Raw genomic sequence first — 23,613 nt, 5'->3', positions numbered from 1 at the left:
CAGCCTGGCGCGCGACTCCACACATCTGTTCTGGGCGAGTCACCAGGGCGGGGCCAAGGGCAATGGCGTCTCCACGTCTCCTCGCCTCTCCCCTTCCTTCCTTCCTTCCTTCCTTCCTTCCTTCCTTCCTTCCTTCCTTCCTTCCTTCCTTCCTTCCCTCCTCCCTCCCTCCCTCCCTCCCTTCTTCCTTCCTTCCTTCCTTCCTTCCTTCCTTCCTTCCTTCCTTCCTTCCTTCCTTCCTTCTTGGTTTGTTTTGCTTTTTAAAAAAATATGCTTTTATTAATTTCAGAGAGGAAGGGAGAGGGAGAGACATAGAAACAGCAATGATGAGAGAGAATCATTGAGTGGCTGCCTTCTGCACACCCCACACTGTGGATCAAGCCTGGAATCTGGGCAGGTGCCCTTGACCAGAATCTAACCATGACCTCCTGGTTCATAGGTCAACACTCAACCACTGAGCTATGCTGGCCGGGTAATATTTGATATTCTTTAAAAGATACTCAGAACATAACATTTTCCCTTAATGAACTATAATTCAGAAAGAACACAGGTTACATTTATTTGGATTTTTAACTGTATCCACTGAACATGATTTTATTTATTGCATTTTTAGATCATAAACCACATAGAGCTAATTATCATTTCCACATTAATATTAGTGGGACAAAGAGTTAGACAAATGTTTTTAAGTGTATATTGAATATGATTTTTATTCCCCTCAGTACCCTTCCTGCTTATCAGAATATCTTCCATATATCTTCTCTCATAATGGATTGTAAATATAAATAATTCATGTGTGGTTTAAAATGCCTCACAGCCAGAGAAAGTAAATGGCTCTTTCCTAAACAATATTCCCCAATCCCATGCCTCAGAGGGAACCACTGCCATCATTTGATTTCTACTTGGAGTACATTTTTCTATGCATATAGAAATACATATACATGACTAGATACATTGGTCTATTTGTGAAATGGTTTATTTCTTTTTATATACAAACTAGAGGCCCGGTGCACTCGGGGGCGGGGGGGTCCCTCAGCCCGGCCTGTGCCCTCTTGCAGTCTGGGACCCCTTGGGAGATAACGACCTGCTGGCTTAGGCCTGCTCCCGGGTGGCAGAGGGCAGGCCCAATCCCTAGGTGCAGCCCCTGGTCGGGCTCAGAGCAGGGCCGATTGGGGAGTTGGGGCACTGCCCCCTGTCATGCAAAGAGCAGGGTGGATTGGTAGGTTGCGATGCCACCCTCAGTCATGCTCAGGGTAGGGCCGATTGGGGGGTTGGGGCACCGCCCCCTGTCACACTCAAGGCAGGGTCAATGGGGAGGTTGCGGCATCACCCCCTGTCATGCACAGAGCAGGGCCAATCAGGGGGTTGGGTCACTGCCCCCTGTCACGCACAGAGCAGGGCCGATCAGGGGGTTGGGGAGCTCACCCCTGTCACGCAGAGAGCAGGATCAATCAGGGGGTTGGGGAGCTCCCCCCTGTCACACAGAGAGCAGGGCCCATCAGGGGGTTGGGGAGCTCCCCCCTGTCACACACAGAGCAGGGCCTGTGGGAGGGGGGTTGGGGCGCCGCCCTCTATCACCCACAGAGCAGGGCCGACCAGGGGGTTGGGGCGCCGCCACTCTCACACTCAGGGCAGGGCCGATGGGGAGGTTATGGCTCTACCCCGTCACACACAGAGCAGGGCCCGTGGGGTGGGGGGGTTGGGGCACCGCACCCTGTCACACACAGAGCCGCAGGGTGATCGGGGGTTGGGGAGCTCCCCCCTATAAGGCACAGAGCAGGGCCGATCAGGGGGTTGGGGCGCCTTGCCCTGTCACAGAGCAGGGCCTATAGGGAGGTTGTGGCCCCGCCCCCTGTCACACACAGAGCCACAGGGCGATCAGGCGGTTTGGGCGCTGCCCCCTGTCACACTGATCCCGGTGCCGGGAGGCCTCTTAGCTCCGCTGATCCTGGTGCTGGGAGGTCTCGAGGCTCCGCTGATCCCAGTGCTGGGAGGCATATTACCCTTTTACTATATAGAATAGAGGCCTGGTGCATGGGTGGGGGCCGGCTGGTTTGCCCTGAAGGGTGTCCTGGATCAGGGTGGGGGTCCCCACTGGGGTGCCTGGCCAGCCTGGGTGAGGGGATGATGGCTGTTTGCAGCTGGTCACCCCCCCTTCAGGATGGGGGTCCCCACTGGGGTGCCTGGCTAATCTGGGTGAGGGGCTGAGGGCTGTTTTCAGGCTGGGACTGAAGCTCCCAACTGCTCCTTTATTTATTTATTTATTTATTTATTTTTAATTCTGGGCAGCTTTAGCTCTGAGGCTTGCCTCCAGATCTGAGACCTCTGAAAGGACAGAGCAGGACTGATGGCTGTGTCCTTAACCCCTCTTTCCAAGAAAAAGCCGCAGGGTGTATCAGTTACTCAGCCTGCCCTTATCTCGGCCAATGGGAAAGGAAACTAGCCCAAGACCAAAAGTATGCTGGCCACCCCCCCTGTCTTTGTGTAACCAGACCCTAGCTGCACCCTGCCCGACCCCCCCCCCCCACCCCAAGCCCTATAAATTCTTTGTTCTCTTGGGACTCGGAGCTCTCTCTTACACCCAGTAATGGAGGCAAGGGGGGGACCAAGCAAGCTTGTATAAGAGACCCTCTGCTTTTGCATCAGACTGGCTCCCTGACGTGGTTTTTTGGGGATCTTGAAATCTGGGCATAACATTTTGGGGGCTCGCTGGGATCCCCAACACCATTGAGGGGCCCCGCAGTCCGGAGGGTCTGACTGACCACGGTAGGTCCTGTTTGTGACGTGTGTGTTTTGTTGTGTTTTGTATCTATCTTGTGTGAGCTCACTTCTGAAATCTGTAATCGTAATCGCCCGCATGATCTAGGGGATCAAGGGTGGGAGGATTCGGGGGACACCTCGATACTCCATCTGGAGGGGTATAGCTTTGCTTCCGCGGAGTCGGAAGGACTGTAGAAACCCCCTCAATCTGAGACGGGCGGAGAAGTCGGGGGACGCCTCGATCCTCCATCTGAAGAGGGGAAATTTTGCTTCCGCGGAGTCGGAAGGTCTGTAAGAACCCCTCAATCTGAGAAAAGGCGGGTCGCTCCCGCAGGTTGGCGCGCAGCCATCGTCTAGATTTTGGTTTTTGCTTCCATGGAGTTGGAAGGCTGTACTTTTTTGGCCCTTTAGTTGTTTGTGTTTCCGTTTTATTTTGTGGACTTGCTGGATTAATCATTTCAAGGAGATTGGGGGAGGCTTTAGAGCTCCTTCAGGAATGGGGAAGTTGTTAGGAATTGAATGGATTGTTTAAACTCTGAATGAATGTCTGGTGAAAGTGTATGAATGTGGAGGGAAGGGGACTGCTCTCACCCCTCCTTTGTGTGGCGGTCGGGCGGCTGCCTGAGTGAGGGTCCGTGGAAACAGGTCACCCCCTCCCCAAGTATTCTAAAATTAAAATCCTTCTTGTAATTGAAAAGCTTTTACAAATTTATAAATGCATCCAGGATTTCTGTGCACATGTAAAGGGAAAAGGCCAGTTTAAAAACGAGTGCGCATAGTTTTGAGCTGAACTTGACTTTTTGCTGCGTACAGAATAAAAACCCGAGACTGTTTTGGCCTTAAAAATAGCGAAGATGAACCTAAGAAAGAAATACAGGCTGGTTTCCCAAGGCCATTTAAAGTAGCTCTTTTGAAATTTCCCGCCCTGAGGCAAGTACCACCAGGAAGTTGATAGTCAAGTTTACATATGAATAGCTATGACTTCCCCAGCAGGGTGACCATTTTTGAAATTTAGCAGCTATACCAGACTTATTGGCTGGAAACTTAAAACTTTTAAGTGCAAATCATCTAAAAGCATTGAAATTTATAATACTGAAATGTTGATCTAAATATGCCTAATATGAGGTCTAAATGATAGAAGTTAATCTGTTAATTGAAAATGCCTTTGCTTATTAATCTGATTGAGAAGAGAGGATTGACTTTGTGACCTCAACTGAAGATTTTTGATGCAAGGACCAGTTTAAATTTAATTGATATTCTTTAAAATGATTATAAAAGGTATAAACAGCTAATATATGCCTAAGTTTAACCTACGTTCTAGATAATGTGTTTACCCAAAGCTGTGGTTTAAATTGCATGCTGTCTCTGCTTAACTAGTGAAATTTCTGTGTCTCTTAAAATGTATTGCTAATCACCTAAGAATTAAGGCTAAGAGTTCTAGCTACCTGGAAAGCATGGCCTTGGTGTGATAGGAGGAAAAAAAGAAATGTTAAATGAATAATATACCAGTGAGCTGGGACTGGTCACTAATGATGGATTGTGAAAAGGGCTGAACATGGCCTAACTTCTCCTTCCTTGGTACCCCTGAAACGTCAGAGGATCCAATGTGTTTAATCCTCTTGAAGGACATTGAATGGTTCTTTCCTTCCTCTTTAACTTTTAGGGGATTGTATAAATGGATTACTGATGTAGATTATCAAGAATCTCTAAGGGGCCGAAACCGGTTTGGCTCAGTGGATAGAGCGTCGGCTTGCGGACTGAAGGGTCCCAGGTTCAATTCCGGTCAAGGGCATGTACCTGGGTTGCGGGCACATCTCCAGTAGGAGATGTTCAGGAGGCAGCTGATCGATGTTACTCTCTCATCGATGTTTCTAACTCTCTATCTCTCTCCCTTCCTCTCTGTAAAAAATCAATAAAAGTATATTAAAAAAAAAAAGGAATCTCTAAGGGACTTGTCCTGTATCTGGAGGAATGGCTTCTAGATGGTATTCACCGTCTCTGGGACTTCCGGAGGGAAGTCGAAACTCGGACTGGCTAAGGGTTCGAATCTGACCTATCTTTTAGAAAGATAGAAAAGAAGCATTCCTAGGCAGTTTTCTACAGCCTCTGTTCAGGGACTTGTTCTGTATCTTGACACAACTGAAACTGATTTGTTGGTATTTTGTGGTATAAATGTGGCATGCACCTCGAAGTTCTTAATGGGGAATGTATCTAGTTATCGTGTCTATTTAGTCTTGATTTCCTTGTTCAATATGAGTACCGTTTCTATCTGGATGAGACATAGGTCAAGAATCCCGTCCTGGGACATGGGAAAGGGAGGCCCCCACATCTGTTCCTGTCAGGCCCCCATCAGGGGACTTGGGCGGTGTTCCTGTTACCTGCTCAAGATCCCAAGACTGTATTTGTTCATGTAAGTGTGGAAATATATTCTGTGCTAGGTTGGGATTTTGGAATTCTGGGGTAGATTTAAAAGATATTTGTGGCTTTTCTAGTCTGATTGGGACATTTAAGGGTGGGGCTCACAGTTCCTCAGGGCAGAGATTCCATGGGCCCTTCCCCCTGCCTGTGCTGAATTAAATAATACAGGCCAGTGTCATTTAGCTTGCTGGTTAAAGGAAAACAATGGGCCTTAGAATATGTAAAGGTGGGCGGGAATGAAGCTGGTCAAATGTACTGAAAGAGTTTGGTACCTGTTGCTGCTAGCTAAGGAGGGGCTGATACCCACTTCTAGTGCACTCCCTTGAAAGAGGCCTGGTTGCTGCTCTGCCACAAAGGGAACTGGTAGAAAGACAAAAAAGCAAAGTGCTGTAACTGATAAACAGGGTTACCTAGAAGCCATCAGGACTTTGAAGTTCTCCAAGAGAGGAGGAATCTGACTCAGAGACTGGCGAGGACTGGGTGGCTTTTCTTTAACAATCTCTTTCCTTGAGAGGGCTCCAGAGGGTGCACGAGGACATTTGGCCGCGCCTCCGCACCATCTACGGGACCAGCCCAACCCCAACTCCTCATCAGCACAGACCAGGAGATTGGGTCTACATCAGAAGGCACTGCTGGGAGACCCTAGAGCCACGTTGGAAGGGTCCCTACACTGTGGTGCTGAAGACCCCCACCGCTCTCAAGGTAGACGGCGTCATGACCTGGGTCCATCTGGAAAGACTTCATCACCAAATGGAGCATCGATCGATCAACGCAACCCACTCAAGCTCAAGCTACGGAGTGCTTGACCTGCCTGATGCCGGTGACATGACTCGCGATCGCTCCTGTCACCAGGAGCCCCCACAATACTGTGTAATACACTTAAATAATGCCTGCATCTTCATGGACATGGCTCCAAAGAGACAAGGACCATTTATAGGATCACATGTTTAGTAGAAGATTTGGCTGCCTGAAGCGGCCATGATGCCAATATTATGTTTCATTGTATTGATATGTTATATTAACCTTTGATTCTTTTGCAGGTTTGAATGTATGTTGGCTGTCCTGGAAGGGAGCTGTGTGGGGTGACCCCCAAAAGTAAAGGGTGTCTAGCTGCCAAGAGGGCAAGTGCCCAACTGGGCAGGGAAGGGTGCCCATCAGGTTTTGGTCTCTGTTGAGAGACAGCTAACAGTTGACAGCCTGTAATACTGTCTTGCAGGCCTGAGTCACCATGCCCATGTCAGGGGTAGTAAAGCTGGAAAAAGCCTGTTTAGACTAGAAGGTCTGAGGCATGTTTATGCATAGAAAGAAGGTTTTATACCAACAGTTGCTGTTTTGTTTTAAATCCATGAAAAGAAATTAGCAAGGAAAGTCAGAAAATCTTAGAGTAAATCAGTATGTTTTTCTCCTTATGTAATTCCTCCGAAATCTGGCAATGCTAAATAAGTACGTTTCTTTGCATAGATTAAGTAAGACTGGTTCCTAATAGTGGTTTTATTAACGGAAAACTTTGACTGGAGTATCATGTTTTGAAGAGCCCTATCTGAGCTCTAAAGACTTGAAGCCAGTAAAAATGCCACAAAGAAAGCCTGGTATCCTGCTTGGAAGCCCTGAAGACGGCTGGCGCTGGAGTGTCAGGCCCATGCCCTACCATCACTGGCGGTTGGTAAGAGTAGAAGGGGAGCAATAAGGATGCCTCTGCGTCCCTGCAGAACCCCCACACACTCTGGGCCACAACGAGTAGGAGGGCTACTGAGATGGGCCTTAAACCCTGGAGCGTGGGCTCAGGTGGAGTTGCTACAGGTGAGGGATTCATCTAACTCAGCAGATACTGCAGGCAGGCCTGATGGCAGCTGGATGGCTTGGCTTCCTGGCCCTACGGGGCACATTAAGGTTCAACCATGAAATCCCAGCAAAGGTAGTCAGTTACCATTCTTGTTGTGTTTATGCAAACATCAGGACAGTAAATAAATTAATCTTGATTTGGTTTTTTAATAGCCATGGAGGAATTTTAAGAAGAAAAATCCTATTTCAATAGAGGTTGTTAAAGCTAAAATGATTTCTTTCCCTTCCACCGGACCATTTGTTAAGCTTATAAGAATAGTTCAATTGATAGTTCTGTGTGCCCAGTACGGGCCTCTAGCAACGGTGGAATAGAAATGCAATCCAGCTCATGATTGAGCCGGAAGTTCCAAGACAAGGGGGGAATGAAAGGACAGAGCAGGACTGATGGCTGTGTCCTTAACCCCTCTTTCCAAGAAAAAGCCGCAGGGTGTATCAGTTACTCAGCCTGCCCTTATCTCGGCCAATGGGAAAGGAAACTAGCCCAAGGCCAAAAGTATGCTGGCCACCCCCCCTGTCTTTGTGTAACCAGACCCTAGCTGCACCCTGCCCAACCCCCCGACCCCAAGCCCTATAAATTCTTTGTTCTCTTGGGATTCGGGGCTCTCTCTTGCACCCAGTAATGGAGGCAAGGGGGGGACCAAGCGAGCTTGTATAAGAGACCCTCTGCTTTTGCATCGGACTGGCTCCCTGACATGGTTTTTTGGGGATCTTGAAATCTGGGCATAACAGCCTCAGCTGCTGAAAGTAGGTATCTGGTTTGTTTAGGTTCTATAATCAAAACTCTGTATCAACTCCAGCTCTGAGATCCCAGGCTCGCTGAAAGCTGGTTTCTAGGGTTTTGTTTAGCTTCTATATTTGTTACAATGTTTCTTAAACTGCAAGCTCAGAGGCCGGCAAGGCAGGCGGGGAATGTTGGTTTCCTCCGTCACTGAAGCAAGCAAGCCTCATGTTCAGTTTAAGCTGCCTGGCTGCCAGCCGCCATCTTGGCTGGCAGTTAATTTGCATATCGCCCTGATTAGCCAATGGGAAGGGTAGCGGTCGTACACCAATTACCATGTTTCTCTTTTATTAGATAGGATTTGGAATTACAGAATAATACTGATTTGGTACTTATGTTTTTCTCTTAAACTACATGCTTTTAAAATTATTTTCATTAAGGTGTGATTTAGAGAAAATAAAATTCATTCCTTTTAGTATACAGTTCTGAGTTTTGAGAACTGCATAGAGTGGGTAATCATCACCACAATTGAGATACCATGCCTAAAAATTCTTCTGTGTTCTGTTGTAGTCAACCCATTCTCTCTACCCCAACCCTGACAATGGCCTATTTATTTTCTGACCCCCAAACTTTGATAGCTGTAGGTTTTCATTTGGTATTTTCATTTTAATTTTGTTCTATTTTAATTTCTCTTGAGACTTCCTCTTTGACTTATGAATTAATTAGATTTGTGTGTGGTTTTCAAGTTCTTAGAGGTTTTACTGTTATCTTTCTATTATTGATTTCTAATTTTATTCCTTTATTGTCAGATAACATATCCTGTTTGATTTCAATTCTTTAAATTTGTTAAGGGTTGTTAAGGTTGGTGAGTTGACTGATTCTATCTCTGGTAATTGTGTTTGAGTTTACATTGTCTGATAATAAAGGCACTCCCACATTCACTTGATCAGTGTTTGCATGGTATATTTTCATCCATCCTTTTACTTTCTAGTTATCCATATCACTATATTTGAAATGAGTTTCTTATAGACAACATATAGTTGGACTATTTTTTTATTTTTGTTGTTTTTTTTACATTTATTCTTACCATCTCAGTCATTTGGTTATGTATTTAAGCCACTAATAATTAATGTAATTATTGATATGTTTTGACTTAGACCTACCACTTTATTATTTATTTTTTGTTTGTCCCCTCTGTTTTTCATTATCCTGTTTCCCTTTTCTTGCCTTCCTTTGGCTTTTTTGAATGGTTTTTAGTACTCCATTTTTCTTTTTGTATTGTGATTTTGAATATATCTCTTTGTATAACATTTTTGCTCTATGGATTACAAACTATCTGCTTACTTTTCACAATCTATGTATTTAGAATCAGTACTTGACCACTTCAGTGGATATATAGAAACCTCATCTTAACAGGTTTTCTAACTCTCTCCCCTTATGCTATATTTGCTTTATGTATTAATGTCTTCCTTGACATCTAATCTACATAGATATCTACTATACCTACATTAGTGAAAGCTCCACCAGTCAATGTTATATTTTGCTGTGATTTTTCCAGTATCTGCCATGCTTCTAGAAACCCATTCAGATGTGTCTTCATATTTACTTCCTCCCTAGATCTCCATGTGTCTCAAATTGGGGTTAGGAAACAGTGGGAATGAAATTTTGCCATGCATAGTATCTTAAAATTTGGACTAATATTCTACTTTAAAAGTAATATAGGTCATTATTAATAATTAAACAATACCCTGGGGGTATCAAATGGCAGTGTCCAGAGAGATTAGAGCATTGAGATTACTGGTGACTCCAGGACACAATGGGAAAAGCTTTAGATCAATATCAGGTCTCACTACTGAGCAGGTATTGAAAGCAATTTCCCTTACTTAACCTCGCCTCACATCCTACCCTGGTCTGGATTATAGGATTAAATAGGTAACTTGAATAATTGTTAAGATTAAGGGAAATATAATTTAGGGTACCAGTTGTGTAGATTAATTTTGTAAACATTAATTTTCTATCCTCCATATTATCTTTTTCAGAGAAAACACCTGTTCTGACTGATCCCTTTCTATCTACCATCTTAAAAAAACAGTCAATTCACATAATCCCTAGACCAAATTCTCTTGACGCCGGTGAGGGGGAGGGGCAGGATTTCATTTCGATCATCATCACCATTGCCAACACCAAGAGTGGTTGTTAAATGAGTAACCATGAGGAAGTTTAAATGACCTGTCCCTAACTACCGGTGGTCCCTCATCTACATGAGAGGTCACTGTTTATACTAGTATAAGTGTAGGTTAAACTTCTTTCATTATCAAATCCCAAGAGCCTTTTCAGACTTTTTTTTTGCCTAAACACCCTATCCCCAATCCCCCAGATAAATGTGAAATTTTTAATGTCACAGATATAGTTTATCTATTTATATACTGTGGTCCTTTGGAGGTTCGCAGACTATTGTAATATCTGTGGAAACCCTGCCCTCAAGAATCCCTTTGGGGTGATGTCACCTTTGTTGAGAATGCACGCTATATTGTGATTAAGGCAAAAGCTGGAATCGTATTCCTGCTCCATCTATCCCTGGATCCACACAAAAAAATCTGGATGCCCAGCCTCGATGAACCATCCATGGGTCCACCTAGGTGTTGATATGGAATAGTACTCAGGTCGCTACTCTTGAACAGACCTGTAGACTTCCCAACCCTGTCTGGAAGGAATCTTCCTTCCATCTCTCTGTCCTCAGAGGCCCTTTCCTCCCTACCAGGTACATTTCCATAAGTTTAAGTCTTCACAGAGGATGGAAAAAACACAGGTTTCAGACAGCTTCTGCTTCCAGCTCCCTCCCCAACCTTCTCTGAGGCAGGCGGAAGAGGCACTGGGCCTGGCTCCCTGCTTCAGGGAGGGTAAACATGGGGAGAGCAGAGATTAACCACTTCAGCAGTACATGTTCTGTCCCTTTGCTAAAGTTCTGCCACCAGTAACTAAAGGTGCCCAGGTTGCCAGTTTCTATCCCTGACTCTGCCAGTGGCACGGGGAGCAGTCAACCTCTTTGCCATCCAAGTGTGTGCTCAGGAGAGGATAGTGGTATCTTACCATCAGTGTTGTCATGAAGAGTAAATCCAGCTAGTAACATGAAGAACCTGGAGCTAGTCCCCTGTAAACAATATGCTCCATTAAATAGTAGCTGTCTTTCCTCCCTGGATCAGGAAACTCCTGTGGTCCTGACCTGCCCCCTCAGCCAAGGTCTCTTAACCAGATTGCTGATCAAAATCATCTCAGGATACTTTTCTAAAGCCTCATATGAATTTACCTTGTTGGTAGAAATAGGACTTTGATATCAAAGGCCATTCGAGTTGTTCAGGTGTAATAATATAAGCCTCATAAAATGGATACATGCATTTGGCACCAACAGTGTATGTGAATGTCTGTTTCCTCTCCATTGCACAAGCATCAGCTGATTGAAGCCACAGAGAGGTTATTGCTTTTGTCATTATTGCCAAACCTGATCTCTTCCTTTTCCCCAGACCAACCCCAATGGAAGTCATCTCAGAAGTTCTGTTGCTAAACTTACAAATGCACAGGCTCCTCCCTTTGAATTTGAAATAAACAAAATAATATTTTGCATGTGGCATGCACTAAAATTATTTGTTGTTTATCTGAAATTCAAAATAATGGGTTAAATTTAACCTGGCACCCCTACACATGGAGGGATCTGAAACAGAACCAAGGTCAACAGCCCAGCTGAGCCCCCAGCAGATGCCAGCACCAATTGTCATCCATGTGAGTGAGTGAGCTCTCTGATGTCCCAGCCTAGTGGAACTTTCATAAGACTTCAGCCCAGGTGACAGACTTTACATGGAGCAGGAAAAGAGCCAGTCAAGCCCAGCCAATCCACAGAATCCTGAGAGATAAAAAAGGGCTATTGTTTTGGTGGTGTTTGTTGAACAGAAGTGGATAACTGAAACATGGTTTTGGTGAACTCTCCCTCTTCTGTTTTCTGTAATCATTGGATAAGGATTTGCTGATCCTTGAAGAATTGATAGTGTGGACGAAAGGGGCCACATGCTGACCTGACAAGCTCAGGGGAGGCCTGCATGGCAGTCTTGCAAACTCAGACCTAAAGTAACCACAAAGGATGGTCTGAAATTAAACTTTAAAAGCAGTTATGGTGGGCAGTTACGTCCTAGGCTGGTATCTTCACCTGCAAGGTCAACCTTTACCTTAACTGAACCTATCTGTCTTTTTGCACCTATGATAACATTCCCTTGAAATGTCTGGACAACTTGTAACTCCCCTTTTTCTGGAGCCCCTGGGGCACAACCAAATGTGCTGGGCACCAGGACAGATACTACAAATTCCTTCATTATCATGTTAATTGTTCCTGCACCCACCTAAGTATGTGTCCATCATTTTACTTTTTATCCAATCCCATGGGTTTCCCCTGCTCTGCTTTATCCCTCCTCCTTAATCTATCACCAATGGATTTCATGTAACCCACCTACGTCCCTTTCCTTTGATTGCAATGTATAAATACAGAAATAACCCGCTTCGTTGAGGTTCTGCTTCCCGGCATATGTCGACAGTTTGGCTCAAATAAACTCAACAAAAATTCTTTTCAGGTTTCAATGTTTTTTTTTTTACATTAACGATAGGACTTGTTATAATTTTGGCTATGTCCTGCCTGTGTGCATATTTATGTGTGGGTATAGATTTTGCATATTTCTTTGATTCCTTCTCGAAGGGACTTCTAAGAGAAATTTGCATGATGTATAATTTTCATCCTGTTCTTGGAATTTAGAAATTTATTCTAATTGTTTTACACAAGACAAGCTCCACTGCAATCATGCTTGTTAAGGGAATGAGAGGGTATTGCTACAAACTACTCCCTGAGACACAAAAAAGTCATGTCCTTAGAAAATGGCTTGGTGAATATGCAATCAGGACAAAGGATATTTATTCACTTTGAGAAATATTTCTCAAAGGTGTCCTGAAACACTTTCTCCTACTACAAGGATAGCCTTGCAAGGAAGCCACTATTCTTTTTTCTCTTTTTAAAAATTTATTGATGAGAGAGAGAGAAACATTGATTTGTTCTGTAACTGGGCAACCAGGGAATCCAGGCTGCTTGTCAAACTTAAGCCAATTAAGCGGAGACAGGGTTGAATCATATATGAGCATTTATTCCAGTACTGCCTGCAGCATGGGAGAGCAGCAGGTCATCCACAAAAATCTGCTCTGCCCCCACCATAAGCCAGATGCTTATATTGTGTAGAAGGACAAAGATTATGTGGGAAAACAGGAATTACAGGCATGGGAAGGTAGGCACAGGATAATCATTACAAGCTACAAGAAATACGGGCTTAGGGGTCGGAGGAGTCACAGAGGGCAGGTGCCTTAGGGACTCCAAGGGCCAGATTACAGGTAATAGGTGCTGGTGTTGTAAAAAGGAGGTGCCTCCGGGACTAGATTGTTTCAGCCACGAGGTTGTAAATCTTTCCATAATGATAGACAGTTCTCAGCACAGGAGTATGGACTGCATTCAGATGTTAGCTCCCATGTCCCCGGGCATACAACTCTCTGCCAAGTTAGAATGTGCTTTCTCTAATCAGAACAGAACGACCATGGTTAACAGAGCATGAGTAATATTTCTTTAATTGTAGCTGGTCCCCAATATTATATTTCTGCTCCCAGCAGTTCCACCTATTTATGCATTCATTGGTTGCTTCTTGTATGTGCCCTGATCGGGGATTAAAGCCACAACCTTGGATAGTGGGATAACACTAATCAACTGAGCTACCTGGCCAGAGCAGAGCCACTATTCTTGAGTACACATCGACAGAAAATAGATATGCATGGCAATCCTTGACTTTTCTGTCTGTCCCAATGCAGTATTGCTGGGTAGATAACTCTGTCTAATTCTGGGACTCATTAATAGGAAGCCTATTTGCCTTGTGGCAAATCTAAACCATATTCTCCAAAATCGCCTTTATAATGAATAAAGTCAATGTGTTTTCCTCCTTATTCTTTTGTCATATTTCTTTGTTCTGAGTCCAGATGTGGAAAAGAGGTGTATTTTGGGGGTCCTTAAAGACCCAAGCATTTTGAAGCAAGAGCATAAGAATAGTGAGGAGCCTGTAAGACACAAAAAAGGGGAGAATAGCTGTGGTTCTATTTTTAGACCCACTCCTATGGTAGAGTAGAACACCTCTCCTTTAAAAGGGCAACTTGCTCCAAGAGTTTTGAAGGGAGAGGCCCTGGACTGTGCAACATTATCCTTTCAACCTCACTAATTAGGTAAGTGATTCTCAAGATAGACAAGGGGCTGTATAGAGAGGTTGGATATGTTTGGTCATGGATATCCCTTCACTGGGAAGATGTTAACAAAAGATCACTGCCACCAACTCATAGCCATCAGGAATACCCAGTCCCTAGTGTGCTGAAGGGATAGACTTTATGTGAGTGAACCACTCAAGTAAAGCAGCCCAAGTATTCTAGGGTTACAGCTCAAGTCTAGAAAACACAGCTGATAGTGTGCATCACTGATACACAGGGTAGGTGGCTTATACAGAGAGAAGTTCTGGCTCCTAGTCCCTGATTGGCCCATTTCTATACAAATGAGTACTCCAAAGCCATGAAGTTTGATTGGTCCTGATTGGTTGGCTCCATGCATTCTGATTGGTTGTTATGCAGCCACTGTGATTTGTTGATAAGATGCAAATGAGTATAAACTGCACAGCTCTAGTTGGACAGGGAAAGACTCAGACCCATTGATAGAAATACCAATCCAGGAGCTTCTTTATAAGGGTCCACTTATCAGGTAGGACCACAGTGCAGGCTTGGAAGTTGTCTGCATCCCTCCCTCCCCCACACCCCCTCCACCCCACTACCCCCCTCCACTCTGCACCCTGAACCCTGCATGTGATGCCACTAAACAGTGGCTGCTAGACTCTGGCTATGAATTGGGGCCCTATTAACTAGTTTTTCTTAGCAGATATATTCTTTCTCAGGGTTGAGAATTCTTCAGAAGAAAAAAAACAACAACAAACCCCACCAATGTATGGTTCAACTAACTAGGTTACTACCTACTAAATGTAGTATTTTCATACTGAATACCTGAAATAATTCTTGAGATTTCTTAAATGACATTTTTGGTGTATGTACCTAAATCATTTAGTCACATGGTTATAGACAGTCTTCTAGATATCTGCAACACATAACTAACTACCTAGCATGGCCTGTGTGCCCTGCCACATTCACCCTCCTATTTCCAAGACCCCTAGCTTACCTCCTTCAGTCTGTGTACTGATAGTACTCCCTTACTGTCTCTATGAAACAAACAAAATTCCTGACAACGGGGACTTGCTTTGTTCCACCAAACTGGGCAGATTATCACAATGGCCTGGGTCCAAGCTTTGTGGACCTAAAGAATTAAAGTGTTTTGCTTTCAGCTAAAGTTCGGGGGCGGAGGCAGGGGGTTTGCAGAAGCATTTTCAGTCTGAGCGACATATTTGCCATAGAAACCTGACTGTGCAACCATGATGTATTTTTTAAAAGAGACAGGAATGACCTGGTGAGAGCAGGTCCTCCCTGCAGGTGTTTGGGACTCAGCTGAAGATGTAGACGCCCGCAGTGGGGGCTGAGTGGCCCTGGGGTGTAGGGAGACAAAGTGGGTCCAGATCCAAGTCACCTCTTTCCCATTTTGGGATTCAGTGCAAACAGTGGTATCATAGTAAAACCATTGTGGTCTCAGCCAGTACCAGTGAGTGTGGTGTCCTGCCCCAGGGGTGTCCTGCAACTACTTTCTTTCTAGAGCAGTGGTTCTCAACCTTCTGGCCCTTTAAATACAGTTCCTCATGTTGTGACCCAACCATAAAATTATTTTCGTTGCTACTTCATAACTGTAATGTTGCTACTGTTACGAATCGTAATGTAAATATCTGATATGCAGGATGGTCTTAGGTGACCCCTGTGAAAGGGTCGTTCGATCGCCAAAGGGGTCGCAACCCACAGGATGAGAACCACTGTCAGGGGTGGGGGAGGTAAAACCAGCAAGGACTCTCTCTGAGCCCCAGCGCTGCCATCTGTGAACCAGGGATAAGAATGTTTAACCCACAGGGTGGCTGTGAACGTGCAGTGATGACACATGAGTAAGCCCTCGGCCCTGTGGTTATTGCGGGATCATGATGCCTGTATGAATCCAGGCCACTCCTTACTCCTTTCCAACTTTGTTGTTCGGGAAGGAGAAAGGGCTCTGTGAGCAGCCCGTTATCACATCTGGTTGTTAGGACCACTACCCACTTGTGTCAGTGTCAATGTCACTAGCCCAGTGCCTCGCCTGGTGGGGGCATTTAGTCACACCACACCACGAAAGCACAGTGATGCTGGATCTGCCTCTCCCCACGCAGCCCCTCATGCCGGCGGCCCAGCTCCTGTCAGGTGTCTGACGGAGGCAGGTTCTGAAGATCTGTGTCCAGGTGGCTGCTGAGGCTTCTGCTCCAGGTTCCAGGACAGCGGTCCTCAGGAGACCCCGACACTTCCCATCCGCAGTGGGACAGGACGCCTGGCTCCGGTGAGTTCATGGACCTGATAAAAGCAGGCAGTGGGATCACTCCTGTGAGGGTCACACACCAGCCCCAAAGTAGAGAAGCTGCTTTGATCTCCTCCTGGGGGAAGAGGCTGAGCAGGTGGAATTTTAGCCCATTAGCAGCCATGTGCTTATCAGTAGCCCTGAGGCCCATCTTAGAGAAGCCTTCTTTGTCTAAACGCAATAAAGTGTCCAGCTTGAGGAAGGACCTAGATATGTATCATGGTTGGGCAATACATCCTTCCTATAAATAAAAGGCTAATATGCAAATTGTCCCCATGGTCAGGAGTTTGACAGACTGGGAGTTAGATGCGCACTGACCACCAGGAGGCAGCATGGGACATGGCAAGCATCGGCTACACGGCACTGGCAGCAGGTGGCAGTGGAAGTGCTGCCAGCCATGATGGGCCCTGATGAGAGCAGGAGTGCGGCAGGATGGTGGAGCAGGCGAGCAGATGGTGCCAGGCCAAGGCAGGTGCGAGTGGGGGCCCTGATCGCTGGCCAGGTCTAGGGACACTACCACTGCACAAATTTCGTGGACTGGGCCTCTAGTATACATACATTTTGACTGTATAAATAGTAATCAGTTATTCCCATCAGTACCATCAGATGGTTATTGAAAATGTTTTTTTTACAAGGTATTGGGAGATTATAATATGGATTCTTTCCAGGTAGCCAGGTCTTCATCCATTCTATAGTGAAATTGTGTAGAAACAGGGAATTTTACTGTTAGTTAAAAAGAGGTAAAAAAAAAAGACTTATCATTTAAAAAATAACAGTCCTAAAGTTTGTCCTGTTATAACATACAGCCGTGTTCTGTAAAAAATAAAAAAAGCACATAATATTCTTAAATATCACTGATTTTTTTTGCTTGGTGGTAACATTTTCAGTTCTGTACTTAAGATGGAAATGTGTATTAACTTTTCCTAAATATTTAAATATATTTCATTGCAAATGGTTATTTCTGTTATTGATATATGTATTATGTATTAATTTTATAAGATACAGTATGAATCTGTTAACATATGACAAGAGCATATTAGTGGGAATTGTCCAGATTTATGTAATCTCATCAGACTTAGAAAAAATACAGTTTAAATGCTCTATTGAGGTATGATTGGCATCCAAATACACTGCACATATTTAAAGTATTTGCTTTACCAAGTTGTGAGATATGTATACATTGTAAAACCATTACAGTCAAGGTTATGAACATAGCCATCACCGCCAAAACCTTTTTCCTGCCCCTTTGTTGCAATCTTCTTATGTAACTAAATCCAGCCTCTCTGTCTCTCCCACCCTCCCTGTTTTCACACAACCACTGATCTGGCACAGTAGATGAATTTTCATTTCCTGTAATTTCATATAAATGGAATAATGCAGAATGTTTTCTTTGCCTGTCTGGCTTCTTATATTCAACCTATTTACTTTTAGATTTGTCCATGTTGTTGCATGATTGAATATTCCCTTTTGATGGCTAAGTAGCATTGCATTAGATGGCTATGCCATGCTTTGTTTTACCAGCCGGCTTTGGATGGGTGGTTGAGTTGTTTTCAGTGTGAGGCCCTTAAGTAAAGGTGCTATAAACATTTGCATCATGTCGTTGCACGGACATATTCTTTCTTTCTCTTGGGTAAATACTAGGAGTGCAATAGCTGAGTCCTAAAGTAGATGTAAGATTAACATTGCTAAGATGCTGACATTTGTCATTCTCTCCAGCAGTGTATGAGAGTTCTATCTTCCACAACCTTGCCTATGCTTGGTGTGTTCAATCTTTTTAATTTTAGTAATTCTCACGGAGGTGTCGTAGTGTCTCATTGTCGTTTTCATTTACATTTTCCAAATGAGTAAGGATGTTGAGCATCTCTTCATGTGATTACTTGCTATTTGTATAGTCTTGGTAAAGAGTCTATTAAAATCATCTGCCCATTTATTTAGTGAAGTGCCTGGTGGTTTCTTATTGCCTTTGGGGAAATTTTCTGTATTTTGGATACAAGCCTTTTGTCAGATATATGATGTGCAAATATTTTTCCCAGTCTTTGGCTGATCTTTCCATTCTCTCAACAGTGTCTTTTGAAGAGAAGGTTTTAATTTTGAGGAAGTCCTATTTATGTATATGTTCCTATACAGTTGAGATTTTGCTTTGTTGCCATATATAAGAAAGACATAACTTACTTAACCCAAGAGCACAAGAATTTTCTCCAAGAAATTTCATAGCCTTAAAATTTATATTTAGGTCTAAGATCCATTTTGAGTTGTATTTTCTATATGGTGAATTTCTGAATCAGAGTTAATTTTTTTGTATATGGATATCCACTGTTCAGCACCATTTGCTGAAAAGATTAGACCTTCCACACTGAATTGGCTTTTTTTTTTAATTTATTGCTTAAAGTATTACAAAGGGTATTACATATGTGTCCATTTTATCCCCCTGCCCTATACCCTCCCCTATCCCCCAGTGTCTTATGTCCATTGGTTATGCTTATATGCATGCATACAAGTCCTTTAGTTGATCTCTTACCCCCCTACCTCCTGCCCCCCAACCCTCCCTGGCCTTCCCGCTGCAGTTTGACAATCTGTTTGAGGCAGCTCTGCCTCTGTATCTATTATTGTTCAAAAGTTTATAATGGTCTCTATTATCCATGAATGAGTGAGATCATGTGGTATTTTTCCTTCATTGACTGGCTTATTTCACTTAGCATAATGCTCTCCAGTTCCATCCATGACGTTGCAAATGGTAAGAGTTCCTACCTTTTTAGAGCAGCATAGTATTCCATCCTGTAGATGTACCACAGTTTTCTAATCCATTCATCTACAGATGGGCACTTAGGCTGTTTCCAGATCTTAGCTATGGTGAATTGTGCTGCTATGAACATAGGGGTGCATATATCCTTTCTGATTGGTGTTTTTGGTTTCTTGGGATATATTCCTAGAAGTGGGATCACAGGGTCAAATGGGAGTTCCATTTGTAGTTTTTTGAGGAAACTCCATACTGTCTTCCATAGTGGCTGCACCAGTCTGCATTCCCACCAGCAGTGCACAAAGGTTCCTTTTTCTCCACATCCTCTCCAGCACTTGTCGTTTGTTGATTTGTTGATGATAGCCAGTCTGACAGGTGTGAGATGGTACCTCATTGTTGTTTTGATTTGCATCTCTCGGATGATTAGTGACTTTGAGCATGTTTTCATATGTCTCTTGGCTTTCTGAATGTCCTCTTTTGAAAGGTGTCTATTTAGGTCCTTTGCCCATTTTTTGATTGGATTGTTTATCTTCCTTTTGTTAAGTTGTATGAGTTCCCTATAAATTTTGGAGATTAGGCCCTTATCAGATATGACATTGGCAAATATGTTTTCCCACTCAGTGGGTTTTCTTGTTGTTTTGTTGATGGTTTCTTTTGCTGTGCAGAAGCTTTTTATTTTGATGTAGTCCCATTTGTTCATTTTCTCTTTAGTTTCAAGTGCCCTAGGAGCTGTATCAGTGAAGAAATTGCTTCGGCATATGTCTGAGATTTTGTTGCCTTTGGATTCTTCTAGAATTTTTATGGTTTCCTGTCGTACATTTAAGTCCTTTATCCATTTTGAGTTTATTTTTGTGTATGGTGTAAGTGGGTGGTCTAGTTTCATTTTCTTGCATATATCTGTCCAATTTTCCCAGCACCATTTATTGAAGAGACTATCTTGGCTCCATTTTTTAAAACTGGTTTTGATCTATGTAAACATCAGCTATTCATGTAAATTTGGGTCTATTTTTGTAAAATGTTAATAATAGTAATTATTTTTAATTTTGGGGGGTGACACTGGTTAATAAAATTATATAGGTCTCAGGTGTACAATTCTGTAATACATCATCTGTATATTGTATTGTGTGTTTACCACCCCAAGTCAAGTCTCCTTCCATTACCATTTACCCCAACTTTACCCTCCCCTAAATTTCCCCCACTCCCTTTCCCTCTGGTAATCATCATACTTTTGTCTAGGTCTATGAGTTTTTCTGTGTATTTTTTAAAAAATCCCTTCACCTTTTTCACCCAGTCCCCCAACCCCCTTCAGTCTGAGAACTGGTAGTCTGTTCTCTGTATCTACAAGTTTGTTTCTATTTTGTTCATTAAGTTCCACATGAAAGTAAAATCATATGGTACTTGTCCTTTTCTGACTGGCTTATTTCACAGCATATTTCTTATCTCTTTATTCTGTTCCTTTGATCTTGTCTACCTTGATGCAATATTATACTGTCTTGATTATTGAAGGTTTAAAGTGAGTTAATATCAGGTAGTATTCATCCTTCAGCTCTGTACTTTTCAAAATTGTTTTCATAGTCTAGAGTCTTATTGTTTTCACGTGAATTTTAGAATTATCCTATCAATTTTCTTTTTTAAAATGTCTGTGGAATTTTTATCGGGATTGAACTGAAACTGTAGATCAGTTTGAGCAGAACTGAAATCTTCACAATACTGTCTTCTGGACCATGTACATGAGATATCGCTCCACTTGTTAGGTCTTCTTTGATGCCTCTCAGCAATGATTTGTAATGTTCTGTGTGTAGACATTGCACATCTGTGGGCAGATTATTTCTAAGTATTCCATACTTTTTTATGTTACTGTAACCGCCATTATTTTTTATGACAATTGCTAATGTTTATATTTTCACTGAATTGTCAGCAGCCAAATGTATAACAATAGATGTTGAGGAATCTTTTTGTTTGAAAGCACAGGCTACTCTGGGATAGAAAAGATAATTGATGCATAACAGGCATTTGCATGTATTTCTCAATCAGCTTTTATCCATTATTGATGATCTATTGAAACTAGGGAGAAAATTGTCCAGATACAATTCTACAGGACATCTGCAGAAAAGCCTGTCACTGAAAAAACATGGTTTATAGCTTTCAAATGTATATATGTGCATAGAATTAAGTCTGTTGAATTGTGAGGCTTTTGTTTCTTTGTTTTTTTAGCTCACAGTAAATCTACCCTAATGAATTCCTGAGTATCTGGTTGCTGAGAGAGACAGAAAGGGGAAGAGCATTATATATGTGTGATATGTATGAATGTATTTGTATATACTGAAGCTTCCAAGAACATTTATTGTGAGGAATACTTGCGGTTAATTTCTGTGTGTTGTATCAGTCCTGTTCCGTTCCAGCACATGTTAGGAACCAGATTTTTCCAGCTTTCCATGGCCAGCATGGTTACCATGGTGACTTAGTGCCTGCTGTGGGAGTTGGTACAGACTGAGCATCTGTTCAGGACTCTTACCTCAGTCATTACTATGGTAGCTGTCAAGCGTTGCTTTTCTCTTTCTTTCTTTCTTTCTTTCTTTCTTTCTTTCTTTCTTTCTTTCTTTCTTTCCTTCCTTCCTTCCTTCCTTCCTTCCTTCCTTCCTTCCTCCCTCCCTCCCTCCCTCCCTCCCTCCCTCCCTCCCTTCCTTCCTTCCTTCCTTCCTTCCTTCCTTCCTTCCTTCCTTCCTTCTTTCCACCTCACCCAAGGACATTTTCCCATTGATTTTTAGAGGGAGTGGAAAGGAGGGGGAAAGAAAGAGAAAAACATTGATGTGAGAGAGACACATTGATTGGTTGCCTCCTGCACACACCCCAACCAGAAACAGGGATCAAACCTGAAACCGAGGTACTGGCCCTTGACTGGAATTGAACCCAGGACCCTTCAGTCCCTGGGTTGATGCTCTATTCACTGAGCCAAACCTGGTAGGACAAGTGTTGCTTTTCTTATTCCTCATTCCTTCTAGATTTATTAGGTGGCTTCATCTTAGGATAGAACTTTCCCTTCTCCCTTCTTATTTAACTAGTGGCCCGGTGCACGAAATTCTTGCATGGGGGGGATTCCCTCAGCCTAGCTTGCACCCTCTCCAAGTGGGGACCCCCTGTGGGATTGGGCCTAAACTGGCAGTCGGACATCCCTCTCTCAATCTGGGGCTGCTGGCTCCTAACTGTTCACCTGCCTGCCTGCCTGATCACCCCTAACTGCTTCTGCCTGCCTTCCTGATTGCTCCTAACCCTTCTGCCTGCCTGCCTGATTGCCCCTAACTGCCCTCCCCTGCCAGCCTGATCTCGCCCCTAACTGCTCTCCCCTGCTGGCCTGATTGCCCCTAACTGTTTCTGCCTGCCTGATCGCCCCTAACTGCCCTCCCCTGCTGTCCTGATCACCCCTAACTACCTCTGCCTCGGCCCCCACAACCATGGCTTTGTCTAGAAGGAAGTTGGATGTCTGGAAGATGGCTGATCGACCCAGTCTAATTAGCATATTACCCTTTTATTAGTATAGATAGATTATATAGGATAGGATTGCTTAAATGGGGGGGGGGGAGCCTTTTTCAGCAGGAGGAGATGCTCTTGGCAGACAAAAATACATAACCCCTATCTGGACTGATAGCCAGCCATATGCACTATACTGCCAAATTGGTTATTAAAAATTGAACCGCTTTCTTACACCTTACACCAAACAGCTGTTGCCCTTAAAACCCTCCTCAGCCCCTACCTTAGGTTCTGCCTTCATGGTTCACCCAGATTAGGTTCTGATTGATTGGTTTCTATGCCAGTCAGTGTCAAAAGCTCCGCCTCCTAGGCAGCCATTGGCTCCTCACAGTTCACCCAGATTTGGTTCTGATTGGTCGGTTTCTATGCCAGTTGGTGTCTCTGGGCCTATCTCCGGGCCTGATCAGAGAGGCAGGGCTGATCAGCAGGCCCCATGTCTGCTGGCAAGGCCCAGAGAAAAAGAGAGGCAAGGGCTGATCAACAGCTGCCATGAAGGCTGTGGATCAGATCCTGCTTCTCTCTCCAGGCCTCTCTCTGGGCTTGATCTGCAGCCCCCTTGGCAGTCAGCAGCGACCCAGCACTGACTACAGGACTGACTTTTGGTGTTCAGTAGTCCATTCTGTCGTTTTGGATGTTATGGACTCTGGCTCTTTATAGATAGATGGATAGATAGATAGATAGATAGATAGATAGATAGATATGAAATTTATGTATTTATTCAAGTTTTATTTGTATCACTGTGACTCATAGATTCCTATTATGGTCAAAGAGTTATACTTTGTTATTATTATTATAGATCTTGATGCTTCAGTTGTCCCAGAATTAGCCAGTATAAAGTCCTTCAAGATGGCCTCTATGTCCATTGGACATTTCCCTAGACGTCTTTGAGTAAGTACTTTGCTCTGTGAGCCCATCTCACCATCTGTCAAAAGGAAGTAATGATGCCCACTTCAGAGCATCACTTTCAGAAATTGAACAGAAAAAGAGTGAAAACAACAACCTACAATGTGTGGCATCTAGTGTGCC

Source organism: Myotis nattereri (genome assembly GCF_964212035.1).
Source record: "Myotis nattereri genome assembly, chromosome: X".
Lineage (NCBI taxonomy): Eukaryota > Metazoa > Chordata > Mammalia > Chiroptera > Vespertilionidae > Myotis > Myotis nattereri.
Note: the sequence above shows the minus strand (reverse complement) of the source record.